The sequence below is a fragment of the Carcharodon carcharias genome, chromosome 26 (genome assembly GCF_017639515.1).
Source record: "Carcharodon carcharias isolate sCarCar2 chromosome 26, sCarCar2.pri, whole genome shotgun sequence".
NCBI lineage: Eukaryota > Metazoa > Chordata > Chondrichthyes > Lamniformes > Lamnidae > Carcharodon > Carcharodon carcharias.
Window position 1 is genome coordinate 32,406,516 of NC_054492.1, and position 20,215 is coordinate 32,426,730.

At 43.3% G+C, this 20,215-nt stretch overlaps 1 long non-coding RNA gene and 1 other non-coding gene across 2 annotated transcripts in view; one reads left to right on the forward strand and one right to left on the reverse strand.

Annotated features, from left to right (window-relative positions):
- Positions 1-1,688: 1,688 nt before the first annotated feature.
- The window catches only part of LOC121269781, a 31,546-nt gene continuing 13,019 nt past the window's right edge, over positions 1,689-20,215 (forward strand). The window contains exons 1-2 of the long non-coding RNA XR_005941413.1: positions 1,689-1,824; positions 5,416-5,466. This is a non-coding gene — a long non-coding RNA (uncharacterized LOC121269781). The remainder of the gene's footprint in view (positions 1,825-5,415; positions 5,467-20,215) is intronic.
- Positions 14,233-14,305, reverse strand: trnak-cuu. The gene has a single exon. It is a non-coding gene; the product is annotated as a tRNA-Lys (tRNA).

Sequence of the window (20,215 nt, forward strand, 5' to 3'; positions counted from 1 at the left end):
ACATTAAGTCTGCCCTCTTAGATGGGCGTAGAAGATCCCATTGCCCACTTGATGAAGAGTAGGGAAGTTCTTCATGGTGTCTTGACCAATACCTAACCTGCGACTAACTGAGAGCAGGTTAAGTATTGCAGCTGATTTTTTGGTTGTTATCACTGTTTTTGGGATCTTGCTGTGTGCAAATTTTCTGCGGTGTTTCCAACACTATAACAGTGACTGCACTTCAAAAGTACATTGAAGAAATGTGTGAAGGATTCATAGGCTTCCAGTTCACAATGGAGTGAGGAATAACTCCAGCCTCCTGCATAGTAGCCCCTAGGACTGAGCATGATCATTGTGAGCATTGCGACCTGGGGCTCCAAGTTGCAGAAAGCTCACATTTCTGGGTTGGGTGAAAAGAAAAGGGACCTTTGAAGGACTCATGAATTGTCAAGACCAGTGCAGCATCTAAACTCCTCGCAATGGTTGGAGAAACATCTCATGATCTGACACGAACCTACAGGTGGCCAGAGGAATAACATGGCATTCCAGCAAGCTCCCACATACTTAGCTCTCTCCTTGAAGGGGCATCAGATGAGATAGCAGAACATACACCATACACTATCCTCAGAGGAAATACTGGTACTGCAAACAACTGTAATACTTGTGATGGTGGTGAATTACAGTTGACTCAGAGAGTCTGAGTTGATGTGACAATATGTACTTTTACAGTTGTAGTCTGGAGCTATGGATAAAGATGGTAGAGTCTCCAATGTCCATTCCCATCTCATGGTTGAACCAGGAATCTCTTCTACTCTTATCGTTTGCCATTGGCATGTGTTGGAAGGTGTGATACCCAAACTGTTTGGCCGCATTATGAACGCAACTTCCTTGGTCATCAAGTCCTGGGTTGGGACTCAAACCCGGAGCTTCTGGCTCAGAGGTAGGGACTCTACTCACTGCACCATAAGACCTCCAGTATTACTTGTAGGAGGGAATGAATTGATTCACTTTATTTCAGGATTATTGCCAAGTTTTCAGCTCCGTTACACAATAGTCTGTTTTCCCCGAACTCTTTCCAAGGATGCACACTGAGGCAAACATGCTTCTGGAAGGCCATGAACGTGGTGAAAGACCCTTTTGATCTTCCAGAAACTTGCTGGTCTTCCAGTGTAAGGAGGTGTCCATGACCAAGTGTTCCAGACTGATACATTCCAAGGTCTGTGATTACTAAGGAATGCACTGAAGCTTGGAGCAATGCTGCAGAGGCTGAATGAAGTAAAAGCACAGTTTATGGCCCTCGTGGGAGTCCCGGGATACATACAGCCCAAGGCCTGGAACCAGTGTAAAACCCCTCAAGCTATATGTATCAGGGAATTCTTAATGCAATGCAAATGTAGGTTCGATCTGTACTGTAAGTGCAGTGGAGAACCCTAGAGTGGTATATGCTATTCTCTAGAAAGCTAGTTGGTGAATGAATAAAACTAGTGCCAATATTTACACACTTTTATAAGCATTTATTTACAGAGTTACACATCACATGCATGTGCCTCCTAACCCCAACCATCCCCATTTCAGTCTGTGTCTACTTACAGTGCACAAGCGAATCCCCAGTTAATGCTCAACTGCCGGAAACAACGTCGATGTGGAGCTGACATGCTCCAAGCGGACACGCCCTGCAGATAAAAAAGCACTGCAAGGCAGCCTAATGAGGGCCGAGAGGGGCTTCTGCCTTTCACTGGGGAATTGACAGCTCCGTCAGTCCCGGCAGTGCCAGGAAGGTGGCAGTGGCTGCTGCCGGGACCACAGAAGAAGAAACAGATCAAGGCACATGGATCCCTGGAACAGGTAAGTCTGGGGTCTTGGGCCGGGAGGGTTTGGGTGGGTTAGGGAGAGGGGCGGGGTGGGGGGATGGATAGGAAGGAGAGTGGGCACTCCATGAAAGGCAGCGCTGGAAATGTGCCCCACCGCCTCCACTTCCTTCCTGCCCTTTAAGCATTTGAGTGAAAAAAAACAGGCTCCCCGCTCCCAAACGTTTTGTGTCGTGGGCAGCATATTATCAGGGTCAACTGGCTTGATAACAAGACTAATTGACCCTCGAATATTCATTTAAATATGGCAGGCAGGCAGCTGATTTTGGCACATGACCACCCCTCCCCCCACTGTATTATGGGGCAGAGCTCAGGGGTGGGTGGGAAGGTGGTAGGATGGACACCCGCCCCCATTAACCTGCCTCCCCCTACAGGAAACATGCCTGTCAAGGGCAAGTAAAACTCTGCCCAATTATGCACAATTAATGAACAATTAACAGCATGCACCGTATTAAACCTAACTGAGCCACATTGCACTGTGTGCCGACTGCCACGCTTGAATAGTATTGTATTGTATCTTTACAAAGTGTATGAATACAGTTTATTTGGGAAAAAAATGCGAATTTTTTTAGAGTGTAATCTTGTTAAATTAGCAGGAAACAGGGTGAAGGAAACGTACGTGATTGAAGTTTATGGTGGAGAGTGTAGAGGTCATGGGCTGCTATACCATAGACCACAGCTAATGCAGGCCCTGCATTCCAGCTTCTGGACAAAATAGTTAAGATCATCGGTGCACTGGCTCCCAACTTATTCTGCAATAAAATACTAATGGCTTGAAGTGCAGGATATTGTTAGAGAGATGGTGCTGTCAAATTGGGCAGGGCCTCTGACAAACCACAGATTGGCATTGCAATTCAGAGAGAGAAACTGCTGGTCATGCCTGCTGCTTGTCTAACCCTTATCTGCAACGGTAGACTAACTGTAGTTCAGATAAGATCAACACTTGCACTTGGGCGGAATAATACTGGAATAAACGCTAACAGATTTGAGGACAGCAGAGGAACAGCATTAAGCAATGCTGCTAAAAGTGCAAGTGTATTTTAATGCATTTCCCCCACTCCATGGTGACTGCACTTGTGTGAGGTATCCAATTAGTGCTGACTGAGCTCTGTGGTGATTATCTAGTTCATGGTTCATGTTAATATTTTAGAGGTAATATTTAGTTTTGGGGAGATTAGGAACATAGGAACATGAGTAGGCCATTCAGCCCATTGAGCCTGCTCCACCATTCAATTAGATCGTGGCTGATCATCTACTTCAACACCACTTCCCTGTGCTATATTCATTTCCCTTGATGTCATCAGTCTCCAGATTGTTGTTGTGAAGGTAAGGTAACTAAAATGCTGGGCTTTAGAGGTTGCCAGGACGCTTAAAAGAAAATGGCAGTTCAGAAGGTTACTCATGTTTGTCTAATAGAGTCAGAATAGAAGAGAGGAAGCCATAAAGCAGCAGGTGGGCTTACTCAGCTGGAGAACTGGAGATGTGATGTCTACACTGCTTACAAAAAAGTGCAGTCCAAAGAGATTTTCTTTGTTTTGGGTGTTAGAGCTAAATTAGTTTAAAAGCATTCAGTGAACCATGAAAGGCTATGTTATTGTTGAGATGGGTGGAGCTTAAGAAGGTCCTCTGGTTTCAAATTATCTATGTGCTTGCTGGGAGTGGTGGTTAGTTGCAATTTGAACCTCATGTGGTTTGCAGCTCACAGAGAAGCCCTGGGAACTGTTTGGTGCAATGAGGGTTCAGGAGAAGCCCGGGGGAGCTGAGAAGGAGGTGGAAGGTTGTTGGTTCTGAGCTGGAGGCAGTCAGGGCTCATAGAAACCCTGGGAGCCATTTATAGCTCAGTGCAGCTGGGAGACTGGAGTTCAGAGAAACCCTGGGCAGTGCCAGCTTAATGAAGTGTACAAAAGAGTTGGAAGTATGCCTGTTATTAGAGGTGGGATTGCAGCTTTGTGAATCCTGTGGAATGCAGTCTTAGGAAAGGAGATTGATCAATTGGAAAGAGAGCAATTGTTGAGGCAGTCTGAGTCTAAGCAACTTTTGTGGGAATTCTGAGGTTAGATCTTTGAAAGTGAAGAGTTGAAATCCCTTGTGAAGGCGTCAGAGTTTTAACAAGATTTTATGACTCGCAGTGGTCACTGATGTCTGGGTGGGTCACTGAGAAATCCATGGGATCTGTCTTGGTCGCATCTCCCATTTAACATGCAGGTGGTGTGTTTGGCCATGGTTTGCCTGTTAATTCATATTTACCTCATGTTAATTACAAATGTTAAAATATACAATAGAAATTGTAAATTGTTTTACTTTTCTGACTTTGTATAGTGAAACTTATTTTGTTTGTTTGAAACCATGGGCAAGATTTTGAGTTCAGTGTGCGGGCGTGGTGGGTGGGCCTGGGAGTGGCTGGGAAATGGGCTGCCACCCACGATTGGCCCCTGAATGTAACTTCACACTGGCTGGCCAATTAATAGTGCACTGAAATGCTCAGTGCTGCCAGAGTAGGGGAAGGAGGAGGGCAAACACTGAAGTCAGCATGGGCGTGGGGAGCGCAGAATGAAAGCCCCCTGAAGGCACAGATCTGCCGAACTCAAAAACTATGAATAAGATTTTGAAATGCCGAAACAAACGTCCAAGCATCTGAATCAGTCACCTGAACATCTGGCTGATGAAAATTCTATTCAAACATTTTTATATTTTTTTAAAATTAATATCAGAAATCTCATCCTGCCCTTGAATGAGGTTCCCTCCAAAAGGCAAAGGCCGCTTGGCCAAGTCAATCACTCACCAACCATAACATTGGATGGGCAATGAGAAATCATCGTTGATTACTACGTTAATGGCCTTTTTTTCATATTCATTCATGGGAGGTGGGCTTTGCTGCCCATCCCCAGTTGCCCTTGAGAAGGTGGTTGTGAGCTGCCTTCTTGAACCGCTGCAATCCTAATTGTTGGCAGGCGTGCTGCCGACTTTAGCACGCGCCCGCCGACCGAAATATCGCGCGACTGCTCGATGATGTCGGGATGCTCGCCTGACCTCATCACGCGCTATTTCAACCTCGCGCCCACGCACCGAGCAAAAAATTCTGCTCCATGGAATCTTGTGGTTTTATTCTCCTAGTTGGTAACTGAGATTTCAAACTTTCTCTACTTTACACAAAAAGTTATAGGTCCCCAATCGGATCGTAATAACTTGCCTTAGCTGACTTTCAAATATGCCACTAACATTAGCCTAGATTAGGAGAAGAAAATCAGGTGGGCTCCCCACTGCCGATTGTTATTCAGTGACCCACTCACTGCATCCTACAAATGTGAAGAGAGGATTGGGTTGGCTGTTGTGAATTCGGTACTGAATAACCTGTTAGTGTTCACTACTTAGACTCACAAATACTTGTGTGATCGCTTGTGTGAGCTAACTATGGGGTACTACTATGGCTACAATTGTAACCAGCATTATTAACACTGCTACTACTGCTAATGCTGTTACAATTATTACTACCATTACTCCTACCACTAATTAACAAAAACAACACATTTTATTAATATGGCTCTTTTAATGTGTGAAACATCCACAGTGAGAACTCAGAAAACAAAAGGAATGGCATCAGCAGACAGGAGCAGAAAAGGTGAGACAATTGGAGAAAAATGTTTTAGAAATCTAAAAGCAAAATATCAAGAACTAGGTCAAGTGATTTGGCAAGTGATTTGCGACATGTTCCATGAATGTTCACACTATCTCTGTATAGATTGATTCATTGTCTGAATAACACAATTTTTCCCAAAGGGTCCCATTCCAATATCTGAGCAGAAATGACCAATAACAAATCCCATGCCTTACCAGTGATCATCACCTGAGCATTCCAAATATCCATTTTAAGGGTAGAAATGACTGTCAGTGCTGTATTGTGGCAAACGCTTAATAACCTTGTATCAAACTCCGCTCTCTGCCATTTTGATGAAAGCATTAACTCATTCATTTTAAACTGACTATCAACCATTAAAATTGCAGAGGGGGCAATTTGATGGGAATGTGTTCAGCATCTATATGATAACAAGGCTGAGAATCATTCATATCCAACGCTGCAGGGTATATTTTCTGGACTTTGTGGCTGGCTGGATGGATTGGAACAGTCTCTTCAGAGATTGTGCATTGTACATTGCTACATAATCTTTTTGTAAGAAAAAAATGGGTCATGGAACAAAGAGGTTTTAAATGTGCAGCAATTATCCACACTCTGACTAAAAGCACTAGAGAGTAATGCTTTAACAGCTAAGCGTAGAGCTGAGAAGTAGTTAGCATGCATCAACAGCCTCTCTTACAATGATCTGTAATGGAACAGTGGATATAATACAGATAAAATCATGAGCATGTATTGTGGTTTGGCAAAATAATGCTCATATTAACCGTAATGTAATTTTGGATCACAGAAAGATAAAGTTCAGCAGCTGAACTGCCGTATTTTAATCTATTTTCATTTGGTATTCAGCAGCATTAGAACACTTTAGATTACCACGATGTTTCCAAGATTCCTAGATTACGTATCTGCACACAATCACTGAAGAAACTCTGACAGAAATTAATATTATTTAGATTGATTCCCAGCTGTATAACCATGAGATTCATCAACGCTAAACCAAAAAGCACTGGGGTGCAAGGATCCCTCTGTCTAAATGTGATACATATGACCTGAGGTTAAAGTAGCTGCATAATGGTTCATCGTAATGTGGTGAGAACATTACCCAATGTGGGACTAAACTATACAGATGCCAGGTTGGATTGCATGTTCTGTGCTGAGTTAAGTGGTCTCAGCTAAGGCAACAGTTGTGGCTGTCACAGCTGGATGAAATTGGACATTCATGAAGGCTCAAAAGAGGTGGTATCAGATTGACTGATTTCAATGGACCTCAATATCAACTGGGGCTGATAGCAGGGACCTGATTTGCTTGCACCTGAATTCCTGACACTGGTTTCCAATGGGAAAAGCTCCCCATTGAGTGTCCAAATTTAATAATTTGTCCTATTGCATCCAAATTTGCATCATCTGTGTAGCCATCTCAGGGCAAACTGTTGAACTTGCTCCAGTTGTAATACTAGTCCACAGAATTATGGAAATATCAGCTTATTTCCGATTCACACCGACTACATTTAATTCCAGATCCAACCATCATGCAAAACCCTGGAATTGCAATGGAGCTTCCAACTTCTTCGCTGTTTCCATTGTTTCTGCTGACCTTCTGCTGAACTTAAGTTCAGAGATCAGGAAACTTAGCAGAAATTCTACTCAAAAAACTTTCAACAAGACATTTGTCCAAGATGTTCATTTTTCCAGTTCACTGCTTGGTGTCCTATGCATAATTATCTGAGAGAGAGAGAGAGAGAGAGAGACAGAGCTAAAAATTGTAACCTTGATGTGATGGTGTAAAATGTAGAATAATTGCAAGGGCCTTCTCTTGTTCCCCCTGACACTGGGCTACTGACAGTGATTAAATGGTTCATGGTAGTGCGATTTTCAAAGTAGCTATTTTTAGCAGCTGTTTCAAGGAACACTGATCTAAGCATAATCCTGATTCAGGCAAAACACTGCATAGCAAAGTTGGCCTGTGTTTCTCAGGATTCAGTTGGATTACGTTTGTACAGGTTCAAAGGAAATTCAGATTCGTAAAGGCTTTGTACCTGAAATTAGACCTCCCTGTAAAACCCAAATCTATCCCGTTTGTTATACTATACAGGAATGTTCTTGTAGTACCGATCTTATACTCTTGGAAATAGTATAACAACAACCTGCCTTTAATGTAGCAAAATGGCTCCATCAGATCAAGGCACGACACCAAGTTAGAAAATGGAGATATTAGAATAGGTGACTAAAAACTTCATCAAAGAGGTAGTTTTAAAGAGGGCCTTAAAGGAGGAGGGATTTAGTGAGTGAATTCCAGAGCTTATGGCCTAGAGGTCTGATGGAACGAATACCTGTAATAGGGCGACAGGGATTGGGGATACATGAGAGATCAGAGTTGCAGGAAGGCTAGGTTTCCTGAGGGTCGTGGGGCTGATGGAGCTTACAGAGATTGGGAGGAGCAAAATCATTGAGACATTGGAACACGAGGGTGAAACTTTTACTATCGCGGTAATGGTGGAGTAGGAGTCAATGCAGGTCAGTGAGCACAGGCATAATGCGTAAGCAGGACATTGATGCAGGTTAAAATATAGGCAGAAGAAATTTATATGAGCTAGAAAAAATAGCTGTTAGATGGACAATTCTTCATTCTCCTTTAACCTCTAACCTCTCTCACCACTGTAACCTTTCTTGTCCTTATTGTGTCAGCTTAGAGCAGGTTATAAGCACCACCTAATTCAATTATTTACCCAAACTGTGGAACTCCACATCTCCCTTAGTCTTCCCCCCCTTCTCACAATCCAGAGAATTTTTGGACACAAACTTGACATCACCTTACCTCTTGATTCAACTCATTTTCTCTCTTCCTGGCAGTGTCCTCTACTGCTAGACTTTGCTCTTTGCCTGAGGCTTTCAAACTGGCTCCAGGTGTCTTTGCCTTGTTTTTTTGCCTAGTTCCCCTAGGAGTTAGCATTACCAGGGGTTGTTACCGCATATGTATTATGACATATCCGCACCATTACTAAGACTGCCTTTTCCCATCTCTGTAGCATCACTCAATTCCACCCCTGCCTCAAAACATTGTTGCTGAAATCCTCATCCATTCCATTATAACCTCTAGATTTGACTAATCTAATGCAATTCTGGCTGGCCTCCGGCATTCTACCCTTTGTAAACTTGATGTCATCCAAAACTCTGCTGCCCGTCTGCTAACTTGCACTAATTCAACCATCACCCCTTTACTTGCCGGCCTACAATGGCTCCCGGTTAAGCAACACCTCAATTTTAAAATACTTATCCTTGTTTTCAAACTCCTCCATGTCCTCGCCACTCCCTATCTTTTTATCTTCTTCCAGCCCTACAACTTTCTATGCTCTCTGCTCTCCTCCAATTCTGACCTATTGCACAGCTCCAATTGCATTGATGGCCGTGCCTTTAGCTGCCCAGGCCCAAAGCTTTGGAATTTCCTCCCTAAACCTCTCCATCTCCCTACTTCTCTTTCTCCTTTAAGATGATCCATAAAGCCTATCTCTTTGAGCGAGTTTTTGGTCATGTGCCCCAATAGATCGCCCATGTAGCTCAGTGTCAAAGTTAGATCTATAATTCTCCTGTGAAATGATTTGAGGTGTTTTCTTACATTAAAGACGCATGGTTTATTGTTCATGAGTAGGAAGACAGTTAACAAAGCTGCACTATCTCATGATGCACATGATTTTTTTTGCACCTCTTAGCGCGTTTGTATGTTTTCATAGGATACAATGTCCAGAGTGAGGTGGGCGGAGGACTCCTTGGGTGATAATGTAGAATAGGCTATTTGCATCCACTGAATTGTATACATCGCTTCTGATTTTCCTGTTTGTTAACTTCATGCACAAGAGAATCCAGAGAGCTATGTAACAAACAGACTGCTGTTTCGATCTGACCCTTTTTACGCTATTACTAAACATTAAAATTACTGCCTTTTAGTGAATTAACATGAACAATTTTTTTCCCTCTTGTCCATTCTCAAAACGTTTGATCAGGCTGCAGTTTTTTCACTGCCCTCTGATAATGTGGTTTGGATTCTGTCTGTGTGAAAGTTGAACGTTTCCAACAGCCTTCAATGTCCCTGTTTGGAAAGTTTTCAACAGCAAGAAACAAATCGCTCCCATTCCGCTTGCTTCGAGTCTCCTCCCACATGCCGATTAATAGGACCTCTAAAGTTAAATATTCCCTCACTAGAATCATGAGGGCAAGTTCACTCTAAGCATTTTCAGCTGTTCCACATTTGTAGCCCATTAGTTCTGCATGATTGTGGAACATAGTTACTTCACACCAAAACTGCCTAGGAGCTGTGTTTAATCACTCTCAGTCCGCATGAAATCTGTGTGTAATCCCAGAGGCCAGGTTTCCCACACTGATTTTCCTCCTGCTGAACTCTCTCCCAGAGAGTGTCATCACCTGCAACTTTGTCCTGGAATGCAAGCGCTCCACAATTGTTCAATCACTCAATGGTCTTTCAGCCCAGTGTCTCCATGCTGTAAGTTCCAACAATTTTTCCTGCTCTCCAGAGACCATCAGGATGAAATTTATGAGGCACCTGGGGATAGCTTTTGACTTGTACTGGTCAGCCTGACGAATACCAACACCACCAAACCATGTGAAGGTAACCCAGCAGCCTGGCCAAAGAGGCAGGTTTCAGGGAACAAATTAAAGGAGGACAGAGAGGCAGCAAATCAGAAGTTTGTGGAGGGAATTTGAGAATTCAGGCCCAGGCTGGCAACAGTGCAGGAATGGAAATCAAGAGACCAGAATTGGAGGAGTGCAGATATCTCAGAAGGTTGTAGGGCTGGGGAAGGAGACATAGACAGGCAGTGGTAAGGCCATAGATAATTTGAATGCAAGAAGAGAATTTTTAAGCTGAGATTGGGAATCTATGTAGGCCAGAACATAGAGGGGAGCAGGATTTGGTGCAAATTAGGATATGGGCAGCAGTTTTTTGGATGAGCTCGAGTTTATCAAAGGTCTGGCCTAGAAAGTGTTGGAATACGTGAATTACAAGGCCATGGATGTGCCGAAGGTTCTGGCTGTGATGAAATCCGCTGTTATTTGGAGGTGCTGGCCTTGTTTGAATTCACCAAACAAGCTACATGGCACCAAACTCGCCTCCCCCACTCAGCTTGCCAGATAGAAGCCTGGAAATTGGGCCACCAGTTTAGGACAGATGAACCTGGTAGGCGATGATGGTAAGGGGGAGCAGGTGCTAGGTGCCAACTGTGGGATCCACTGGTCCCCCAGGGTGGATGCTTGTGGGGGCTCTTGATTCTGATTCAGATGGCTGTAGCTTCAGGCCTACTTCAGGATTTGCACACAAAATCTATGCTGACTCTTCCAATACTGAGGAAATGTCCGAGATGTCAGAGGAATATAAGAAATAGGAGCAGGAGTAGGCCTTTTGGCCATTTTATGGGGAGGCAGTGGCGTAGTGGTAATATTCAGTGGACTAGCCATCCAGAGGCCCAGCCTAATGGTCTGGGGACATGGGTTCAAATCCCCAACATGGCAGCTGGTGGAATTTAAATTCAATTAATAAAAATCTGGAATTAAAAGCTAGCATCAGTAATGGTAACCATGAAGCTATCAGCGATTGTCATTAAAACCCATCTGGTTTGCTCATGTCCCTTTAGGGAAAGAAATCTGCCATTCTTACCTGGTCTGGCCTACATGTGACTCCAGTCCCACAGCAATGTGGTTGGCTCTTAACTGCACTCAGTTCAGGGGCCATGAGGGATGGGTGACAAATGCTGGCCTTGCCAATGATGTCCACATCCTATCCTATGAAGCATAAAGAAAAAAAAATGGCCCCTTGAGTCTGCTTCGATGAGATATAAGTCCATTGAGCTATTTTCAACATTAAAGGTGCTATATAAATGAAAGTGGTTGTTGATTAATGGTCTGTGTTGTGTTGTCTGAGTTTACCTCAACATTGGTGATAGCACATGTACTATAACTGAAACCAATGCCCCTGGTTGGGGAGGCTTAAAGCACAGAACAGAATTCCTGCTTCTGCTGGGTAGAGGTTGTATGTGGACATCAGGTAAGGACAGGACTAGGTTCAGCAGCAATGCTGCATCCTCCACTTTACTGAAGGAAGGTATTCTTGCATTGGAAGCAGTTCAGAGAAGCTCGCTAGGCTGATTCCTGGGATGATAGGTTTGCCTTATGAGGAAACATTCAGCAGGCCGGGCCTATACTCATTGGAGTTTAGAAGAAATGAGAGGTGATCTCATTGAAACATATCAGATTCTGAGGGGGCTTGACATTATTGAGAAGATGTTTCCTTTCAAGGGGTATCCAAAACTAGGGGGCACAGTTTAAAGAAATAGGGTCTCCCATTTAAGATGGAGATAAGGAGGAATTTCTCTTCCTAAAGATCATTAGTCTTAGGAATTCTCTTCCCCAGAGAGCACATACTGGAGGCTGGATCATTGAATATATTCAAGGCTGAGTTAGATAGATTTTTGATTGCCAAGGGAGTCAGGCAGGAAAGTGGAGTTAAGTTCACATCAGAATCACCAGGTCAGCATTTGTTGCCCATCCCTCATTGGCCTTGAACTGAGGGCAGTTAAGAGTCAACCACATTGCTGTGGGTCTGGAGTTACATGTAGGCCAGACCAGGTAAGGATGGCAGATTCCCTTCCCTAAAGGGAATTAATGAACCAGATGGCAATCAATGATAGTTTCACAGTCACCATTACTGAGACTAGCTTTCAAATTCAGATTCATTAATTGAATTCAAGTTCCACTAGCTGTCAAGGTGGGATTTGAACCCATGTCCCTCGAGGTGTAGCCTGGGCTTTTGGATTATTATGAGCTCAATGAGATTACACCACTGAGTGGTGGAGTAGGCTCAATGGGCTGAATAGCCTACTCCTGCTCTTATTTCTTATGTTCTCATGTTCTTCACAAAGTCTGTGGTCTATGTAAGCTCAAAGGTAAAGAATAGTCATTTGGCAAGGGAAAGAGCTGTGATAAAGAGCTATATGAATGATCGTCTTTCTTTCCTTACATAATAAAAACCATGTTCCAATTGACAATCTTTTATAAACCAGGTTGTATTGATATTTTATTATAATTAAACCCAGCTCTCATTATAAGCAAACTGTCAGGCTTAATTTTTTTCTCAGCTTGCCTGGCTTAACATTTATTGATGTGCTGCATTTATTGAATGATACCTTCCACTCTGAAAATGTGCCGTTTATAATTAAGCTGACTAACTTAATTTTTAAATTTAGCCATTTGATATTGCCTGGAGTATTTTTGAAACATGATTATACCTACTGAAATAGATCACATGAGCACTGAACTCATTAGATTATGAACTATTTCATCCGCTACACCCTCCCCCTACCCTTAGATGCCTCTGTTGATGAGTGTGCTGCTACTGAGTTGTATGGACATGAAGATCCCAGGTGCTATCCACAGTCTGTGCTGAATTTAGCTGGAAACAAGATCCCAGCAGCAAATTCCCTCTGCTGATAACTATCCAGCTATTCATGGGGTGTATGTGTGTGTGTGTGTGTGTGTGTGTGTGTGTGTGTGTGTGTGTGTGTGTGTGTGTGTGTGTGTGTGTGTGTGTGTGTGTGTGTGTGTGTGTAGCCGGAATTATCCATCCACACTGGATCATCTGGGCACCACAGTGTGATTGCACAACAACATGTTTCACAACTGAACATAAGCGACATGCACCTATAAAGCTGCACTTTGCTTGGGACTTTGAGGTTTGTTTGCCTACCTTGCTTCGGGCAGCACTCACAGACATCAGCGCCAGGCTTCACAGGCAGAACCACATCACTTTTAAGGGGGCTCACAGGCAAATCTCTATTCAGGAGACTAGCTGTACGGTGGGGGTGGCTTTTCAATGGCTGCAGGGCTAGGGCTTGCTTGGGGAAGGGGGAGAAGTGGCCTCAGAGAAGAGGCAGCAGGGCGAGGGCTGTACTGGGGAAGTGGGGTATCCCGGGGTTTGTGTGGGGACACATGTTGATCTGTGCAAATGACCTCAAGATGGTGAGGGCTGAGGAGGCAATCTCCAGAGGAGATGAGGCTAGATGGACATGTGAGGGTGTGTGTGAGAAAGTGAGTGGTGATGTCCCTTGAGCTGGCAGTGAGTAAGATGCCAGGGAATTTGAATGATGGGCTTGTGAGTGTGAGTTTAGAGTGATGAGATGATTGCCTTACCATCACAGCTAGGATGAGATCATTCATTTTGAGGGGAGGTGATACCATAGCGGTATTGTCACTGACTGGTATTTCAGAGACCCAGGGTAATGGTCTGGGGATCTGGGTTCAAATCCCACCAAGACAGATGCTGACAAAAAAAATCTGGAATTCATAGTCTGATGACGATGACTGTGAAACGATTGTCATTTAAAAGAAAATCCATCTGGTTCACCAATGCCCTTTAGGGAAGGAACTTTGCCTGGTCTGGCCTACATGTGACTCCAGACCCACAACAATGTGATTGACTTGTGCATTGCAGTATATCTGGAGTCACATATAGTCCAGGCCAGGTAGGGATGGCAGCTTCCCTTCCCTCAAGGGGCACTAGTGAAACAGATGGGATTTTGCAACCATCCATAATAGCTTCACAGGTACCATGACTGAGGATGGTTTTCAATTCCAGCTTTTGTTAACTGAATTCAAATTCTATCATCTGCTATCGTGGGATTTAAACCCACACCCTGGGCTATTGGATTACTAACCCCATGGCATTACCACTATCACTCCCCAAAGTTGGAGTGCCCAGTGTGGGGCTAGAACCCACAACGTTGGGATTAAGAGTCCCATGCTCTACCTACTGAGCTAACTGAGCTAACCAAGTTGGTGTTTATAAACTGCCCAACTTCAAGTCAAGGATATAATTAAGGGTTGAGTGATTTGGGTTCAGCAACATTACTGTAAGTTATTAGACCAAAATGGGTTAGAACTCTCTGAAGGAAACATATTTTGTCAACAGTGCTGTTAATGCAATTATGTGTAACTAATGGCTGATAAATAGTTTGCTTTGAATGCAAAAAAATTGTACTAAATCTGTCATGATGTTAATAGTTACAAATTGGATTACATCCTTGTATCTCAGCTTGAGATCCTGGGATTAGACTGTGAAGGACAAAACAGCTGATCTAAGCCTAAAAATGACAGTCGGTGATATTAATGGGCAAACACTTAATACATTCAGAGGACATTCCACTGCTAGTTCAACTTGGTTAACGGCTACACCAAAATAGCTGACACACATGTTAAGTGTCTATCTGCTCTGTAACAGTCATTTTTAAGCCTCTTTGTTCTGTTGATAAACCATTTTTTCTTTCTTCAAGTTATTTATCCCCCAAAGAAAGAAATGGACAGGGCTTTCCATTATGTAATAACTGATTAGTGAATGGTGTTGAAGCCCAATAACTATTGTTATGTGGGCAAACATGGTGACCCTTTTACACCTGCTAAGATCCAAAAGTAACAATGAGATGAATGGCCAATTGTTTCACTTTTGCTCAGATTGGCAGAGGGAGGAATGTTGATTGAGAAACTGGAAGAACTATCTGCTCTTCTCCAAGTCATGCTATGGGATCCACATGAACTACTAGGGTAGTTCAGTTTACTGTCTCAGTTGGCATCTCTGACAATGCAGCACTTCCTCATTACTGTACTGGAATGTTACCCTCGTTTTTGCCCTCAATCCTGGACCGAAACCAAGACCCACAACCTCTGATACCAAAGATCACAATGCAACCACTTGGAAACTTACCTCACCCTTGACCTCTGCCACCTAGGAGGGCAAGGGCAGCAGGTGCAGGGGAACACCACCACCTGCAAGTTCCCCTGCAATCCACACACCACCCTGACTTGGAACTATACTGCCATTTCTTCATCATCACTGGATTACAGTTCTGAAACTCCTGACCGAACTGTATGGCAGGAGTACCTTAGCTGCAGTGGTACAAGAAGGCAGTTCACCACCACTTTCCCAAGGTCAGTTAGGGATGGACAATAAATGCTGGTCTTGTCAGTGATGCCCACACCCCATGAATCTATATAAATAAGAAACTCACATGCTTCTCTTTATAAGTTGGATTCAGAATTTAAGAAAGCACAAACAATAAGTGTTCTTAAAATAAAGCTGTCATTTCTTAATCAATTTGTTTAATTGTTCCGATGTTTTGTTTTTCCCTTCATGCTACGATGTGGCCAAACAGCTTTTCTTATTCTGGAGTGACTCAGGGGATGAGGTTGGCATTAGCTTTCTTTATTCATTCATCCAATATAGGTATCAATGGCATGGGTATTTATTATCCTTGAGACAACTGAGTGCCATCAGACTATTTCAGAGGGCAGTTAAGCGGCAATCACGTTGTTGTGAGTCTGGAGCCACTTGTAGATCAAACTGGGTAAGGACAGCGGATTTCCTTCCCTGAAGGACATTAGTGAACCAGAGGGGCGTTTATGACAATCTGGCATTATGGTCACCTTTACCAAGTTTTTTGTTCCAGATTATTTAATTAATTGAATTTAAATTCTGCAGCTGCATTGATGGGATTCAAATTTGTGATCCTAGGTCACTAGTCCAGGCCCCTGGATTACTAGTCCAGTAACTATGCTACCACACCCCAGTGTGTCAGACCTCAGTTGCATTAACAAAAACCTGCCAAACATAAAGTCAGCTCAGCAGCGAGTTTGGCACAGATTTACACTAAACCATTTTCTTAATCTTAATTTTAACCTATGTTGCTCAACATGAAACTGGCAGGTTTAGATGGAGCGGTTTAGCATTCTGCCTGATTGTACTCTCCACAGACTTTGACAGAAAGCAAATTCAAGCAGGTGTAAAACAGCCAGTTGATCTAATCCTTGTGAGATTCCTCTTAAGTGAGTCAGTTAAAAACAATTAAAACAGTTTAAAACAATATCCTTAGGGTAATTTTAACTTTTCAATTTCTAACCTTTAACCAAAGGTGTAAATTGGACGATATCAAATTAGGCACCAACCCTGACTATCCTTCCAATGAAGTTGATGAAAGGGAAAATTGAGTGTGCATTTATGTGCAGACAGGGATTCCCATCAAGAGGTGGCCAACCTGGATGGTGCCACCAACCAAAGAAACATTGCAAGTGCTGCAAGAAAGAACCTGCAAGGAAATTAGGTTTTCAACTCGATTGATGTGATCAAATGGTGCAAGGCCCTAAAAGATTCATCTTGTGAGGCAGTGGGTGTGTTTGAATGTGCCTGATCTCTTCTAGGAATCATTAAACTGCCCCCAAGCAGTTGGCAGGACAAGTGATTTAAAATTTCACTCAGCAGTCTGATGGAGGAAGTGATGCGGCACAATGGATTAGCCTATTATAAGGTGTTTGGATTGAATAGCAAGCAGTGATAAGGACACAATTTGTACTTGGACAATATGATTTTGTCTGCAGTGCCTGGGACTGGGTTAGAACAAAGAAGCTGGAGGAATTTCTTTTGAACAGGACCGCCTGTGATGCAAGTGTTTGCTGGATTCCTTTCAAGATTCTGTGAAAGAGCACTTTTTTTTTAAGTGAACGACTCAACACTATGAAACATATGCGTCTGTCTGACACTGATAACAGCCCTCTCACCTGTAAGTTTAACACTTTGCAAACCATTCACCCAACAGGTATCCATCACAACACGGACTGATACACACAGCATGGACATTCTCTTTGTCCTCCAGCTCCTGGGCTTTGAAAGTGCTGGTGCCTCCTTTTGCTCAGCATAGTTCCTCATGATCAAGCCTGGAGGGTGAACATTGCTCAGCTGTTCAACTCTGGAAGGCATTGTAAACAGTCTGTTTTCTTATCGCTTGCATGGATAGGTTGAACACTCAGCCTTTGCCAACCCACTGCTTCTGTCGCTTGGTGAGAAAGGTGCACCCTCCCCTAGGCCCATGAACCTCTGGAAACTTTAAGGCCACCTCATTTACCTGACGCCACTATAGGTAATGTCCTTGTAAGGTAAACAAAAAAATAGGTGAGAACAACAAAAGCACCAACAACTTGCATTTAAATAGTGCCTTTAATGTACTAAAATATCCCAAGATGCTTCACAGGAGCATAATCAGACAAAAGGTGACACTGTGCACATATAAAAATATTAGGAAAGATGACCAAAAACATTCTTTTAAATTCATTTATGGGATGTGGGCATCGCTGGCTGGTCCAGCATTTATTGCCTATCCTTAGTTGCCCTTGAGAAGGTGGTGGTGAGCTGCCTTCTTGAACCGCTGCAGTCCCTGTGGTGTAGGTACACCCACTGTGCTGTTAGGGAGGGAGTTCCAGGATTTTGACCCAGCAATAGTGAAGGATGACGATATATTTCCCAGTCAGGATGGTGTGTGGCTTGGAGGAGAACTTCCAGATGGTGGCACCCCATGTGTCTGCTATCCTTGCCCTCCTAGATGGTAGTGGTCGTGGGTTTGGAAAGTGCTGTCTAAGGAGGCTTGGTGAGGGCCTGCAGTGCATCTTGTAGATGGTACACATTACTGCCACTGTCAGGGGTGGATGGAGTGAATGTTTGTGGATGGGGTGCCAATCAAGCAGGTTGCTTTGTCCTGGATGGTGTCAAACTTCTTGAGTGTTGGTGGAGCTGCATTCATCCAGGCAAGTGAGGAGTATTTCATCACACTCCTGGCTTGTGTCTTGTAGATAGTTGGCAGGCTTTGGGGAGTCAGGAGATGAGTTACTCACCACAGAATTCCTAGCCTCTGACCTGCTGTTATAGCTATAGTATTTATATGGCTAGTCCAGTTCAGTTTCTGGTCAATGGTAACCCCCAGGATGTTGATAGTGGGGGATTCAGTGATGGTGATGCTATTGAATGTCAAGGGGTGGTGGTTAGCTTCTCTCTTGTTGGAGATGGTCATTCCCAGACATTCGTATGGTGCAAATGTTACTTGCCACTTGTCAGCCCAAGCCTGGATATTGTCCAGGTCTTGCTGTATTTGGACATGGACTGATTCAGCATCTGAGGAGTTGCGAATGGTGCTGAATATTGTGCAATCATCAGTGAACATCCCCAACTTCTGACCTTACGATGGAGGGAAGGTCATTGATAAAGCAGCTGGAGATGGTTGAATCTAGGACACTACCCTGAGGAACTCCTGCAGTGATGTCCTGGATCTGAGATAATTGACCTCCAACAACCACAACTATCTTCCTTTGTTCTGGGTATGACTCCAACCAGCGGAGAGATTTCTCCCTGATTCCCATTGACTCCAGTTTTGCTAGGGCTCCTTGATGCCAAACTCAGTCAAGTGCTGCCTTAATGTCAAGGACAGTCACTCTTACCTCACCTCTGGTCAAAGCTTTGTCAAAGATGTAGATTTTAAAGAGAATCTTAAAGGAGGAGAGATAGGTTGAGAGATGGGGAGGTTTAGGGAGAGAATTCCAGAGCATAGGGCCTGGGCAGTTGAAGGTATACCTTCAAAGGTAAAGTGATTAAAGTTGGGATTGTAAAACAGGCTAGAATTGCAGGAGTGCAGATAAATTGAAGGGCTATTGGGCTGGAGGAGATCACAGACAGAGAGAGAGGCAAGGTGATAGAGGGATTTGAGCACAAGGGTACAAATTTTAAAATTGAAGAGTTGCTCAACCAGGAGTCATTATAAGTCAGTGAGAACAGGTTGATAGATAAACGTGACTTAGTGCAAGTTAGGATCCGAGCAGCAAAGTTTTGGATGAGTTCCAGTTTAAAGAGGGTGAAAGATGGAAGTACATTGAAATAGTGAAATCTAGAGGGAACAAAGGCAGAACAAACATTGCAGTATCGAGAGGGCAAAGGTCTCCTATTTAAATGGCTTTGAGACTGTGTAATTATTCACTGGAAAAAAAAGTAGCTAAATACTGCTCAGGCTGATATAAACCTGGGGAATGGACACTGGAGAGATTAGAATTATGTGGAAAAAGAAAATGGAATAGATAAATGAAAGAGGCAATGATAAATGAAACAAGCCAACCTAAAGACAGAATATCAGAGGGGTAATGCTAATATAATGGCATCAGAAAATCCTACTTGGCAATGTCAAAGCCAGCACGATCCATATCATCCATGTTTATATTCAGAGATTGTTTTGGTGAGTTTTGTGCTCATGAAGGTGAAAACATGTTAGTGCTGAGAAATAGAATACTGTTCCATCAAACATTGCCTGATCGGTACAGGTTAGATTCAGAGGAAAGCTCCATCTCCACCTACCCATCAAGCACTCTTTAGTATAGCATGAGTTAATGTAGAGTACAGCTCTGTCTATAAACATAGCCCCAGTGTTTCATTATTTCTAGGTCATGTATAATACAATTAGACAGAGAAGTAAAGCTCCTTGTGCATCATTGGAAACCAATATAAGAAACCCACCTGTATTTCACCAATATAACATTTTTCCACTCCTCACAATAATCAAACCAAGTGAGATTAGCACTTTTATGTTGTGGGATTATGCTGAGACTGGACAAACTCATTTCACATTAGGAACCTTATAGCTAGTGGACTGAAGAAACTTATGCACTATTGCTTGGGGTGAACAACCAGCATGTAACTCCCCTACGCCATCTGAGGAGTTGTTTCTTCAAAGCACTATTCCTGCAACAAGGCACAGGTGAGATGCAGAGAGGCCACAGTCCATTTCTGTCTTCCAAAAATCAACTGCCAAGATAAGCAGACATGAACCAATTAATATAAAAGGAAAATACTGCAGATGCTGGAAATCTGAAACAT